The sequence below is a fragment of the Bufo bufo genome, chromosome 10 (genome assembly GCF_905171765.1).
Source record: "Bufo bufo chromosome 10, aBufBuf1.1, whole genome shotgun sequence".
NCBI classification, from domain to species: domain Eukaryota; kingdom Metazoa; phylum Chordata; class Amphibia; order Anura; family Bufonidae; genus Bufo; species Bufo bufo.
In genome coordinates, this window is record NC_053398.1 from 137,767,634 (window position 1) to 137,770,392 (window position 2,759).

At 48.1% G+C, this 2,759-nt stretch overlaps 1 non-coding gene across 1 annotated transcript; it reads left to right on the forward strand.

Moving 5' to 3' along the window:
- The first annotated feature begins 772 nt into the window (after nucleotides 1-772).
- On the forward strand, nucleotides 773-846 carry TRNAT-AGU. The gene has a single exon. It is a non-coding gene; the product is annotated as a tRNA-Thr (tRNA).
- Nucleotides 847-2,759: the final 1,913 nt, after the last annotated feature.

The following is a 2,759-nucleotide window of genomic DNA, read 5'->3' on the forward strand; positions in this document are numbered from 1 at the left end:
ATGAGGCCTAAAGGTGCTGGACTGGCCAAGCATGTCTCCAGACCTAAATCCTATTAAGTGTCTGTGGGGCATCCTCAAACGGGAGGTGGAGGAGCGCAAGGTCTCTGACATCCACCAGCTCCGTGATGTCATCATGGAGGATGGAAGAGGATTCCAGTGAGCGCCACGACCAAGAGAGTTAAGGCAGTGCTGGAAAATAATGGTGGCCACACCAAATATTTGGGCACAATTTGACCATTCTCACTTTTGTTTCCAGCGGTTTAGACATTAATGGCGGCGTGTTGAGTTAATTCGAGAGCACGCCAAGTTTACACGGACTACTGTACATTGTATCAAAGTGTTGTCCCAGGAAATGATATAATAAAATATTTCTCACTTTGATTATATCGGTGTATTTTCGCGTCCGTATGACAGCCGCAAACCCAGCCTGACCGCAGGTCTAATGATCGGGGGTACAGTATGGTAGAAGCCGGTGCTGTTAGACCTGTGGTCAGGCAGGGTTTGCGGCTGTCGTACGGACGCTAAAATACGCCCACATTAGGCCCCATACGTACGACCGTGACCGCTGACTTCAATGGATCCTCAATCCGGATCTCACGGCCAAAGACAGGACATTGGTTCATAACGGAATAATGTCATTTTCATCCTATACTCTGTAATAAAATATGAATAAAGTTATAAATGTTGATTGAAAGCCTCCTAATCTGCTGACTCATCGCCATGGTGACGCTGTGTTGCTGAAGGATTCTATTTTGAGGCTAAGCCACCGTGCGGCGCCGTGGCTTAGTTGGTTAAAGCGCCTGTCTAGTAAACAGGAGATCCTGGGTTCGAATCCCAGCGGTGCCTTTTATTTTTTTGTGTGTGTGTTTTCTGAATTCCCTAGATTGGCCTGATTGTGATACACGTCGTACACCTTTTAATATTTTACCTCAGAGCTTTTGCCGTCATTTATTTTATTCGTGTAAAATGGACACTTTGCTAGCGTTTGCCAGCTCTCTGGATTGAAGCGCACGGCGCCAAGCCTCCTTGGGGCTTATAATATAATATTACAGAAATGGTATAATTCACGTCGTACGTCCATTACTAGTCACGGGCGGAGCGCGCAGGAGACATTACATGGCGCGGTGCGCCATCTGGCGGCAGAGCACAGGTACTAGTTGGGCTCCGCGGCTGAGTTTTTCCCACACTGGTTGCAGTGTGTGTGTGTGTGACGTCATGAGGTGACGTAGGAAACGACCGTTTAGGTGGCTTTATTTCTTGTATAACATATGTTCTCTTCATTGGTGGAATAATCAGTTTTATTTCCGCTGTGTCACGAACTGGAGTGACGAGTCTGTCCAATTAGGGTGACATTTCGGGTTTCTGAGGTAAAAAAAAGTCGCAGTCTGTGATTCTCCAGGCTTGTCTTGAATTGTAGGACTTTGCTCATCATGACGTCAGGAGACGTTTACCTTCTACTTACACCCTGCTGCTGCATCACAAGCTATTTCCACTGACCCCATAAACTGTACCAGTCATAGCCAAAACTGCCAGAGAGTACCCCCATAAACTGCCAGAGAGTGCCCCCATTAACTGCAAGAAAGTACCCCCATAAACTGCCAGAGAGTGCCCCCATAAACTGCTAGAGAGTACTCCCATAAACTGTCAGAGAATACCTCCATAAACTGCCAGAGAGTACCCCCATAAACTGCCAGAGAGTACCCCCATAAACTGCCAGAGAGTGCCCCCATAAACTGCCAGAGAGTGCCCCCATAAACTGCCAGAGAGTGCCCCCATAAACTGCCAGAGAGTGCCCCCATAAACTGCCAGAGAGTACCCCCATAAACTGCCAGAGAGTGCCCCCATTAACTGCAAGAAAGTACCCCCATAAACTGCCAGAGAGTGCCCCCATAAACTGCTAGAGAGTACTCCCATAAACTGTCAGAGAATACCTCCATAAACTGCCAGAGAGTACCCCCATAAACTGCCAGAGAGTACCCCCATAAACTGCCAGAGAGTGCCCCCATAAACTGCCAGAGAGTGCCCCCATAAACTGCCAGAGAGTGCCCCCATAAACTGCCAGAGAGTGCCCCCATAAACTGCGCCAGTCATAACCTGCTCATTAACTGCCAGAGAGTACCCCAATAAACTGCTAGAGAGTACCCCATAAACTGTCAAGGAGTACCCCCATAAACTGCTAGAGAGTACCCTCATAAACTGCCCGAGAGTACCCCATAAACTACCAGAGAGTGCCCCAATAAACTGTCAGAGAATACCCTCATAAACTTCCACAGAGTACACCCATAAACTGTCAAGGAGTACCTTCATAAACTGTCAGAGAGTACCCCATAAACTGTCAGAGAGTACCCCATAAACTGCCAGAGAGTACCCCCATAAACTGCTAGAGAGTACCCCCATAAACTGCCAGAGAGTACCCCATAAACTGCCAGAGAGTGCCCCCATAAACTGCTAGAGAGTACCCCCATAAACTGCCAGAGAGTACCCCATAAACTGCTAGAGAGTACCCCCATAAACTGCCAGAGAGTACCCCCATAAACTGCAAGAAAGTACCCCCATAAACTGCCAGAGAGTACCCCATAAACTGCCAGAGAGTACTCCCATAAACTGTCAGAGAGTACTCCCATAAACTGTCAGAGAATACCTCCATAAACTGTCAGAGAATACCTCCATAAACTGCCAGAGAGTACCCCCATAAACTGCCAGAGAGTACCCCCATAAACTGCCAGAGAGTACCCCATAAACTGCCAGAGAGTGCCCCC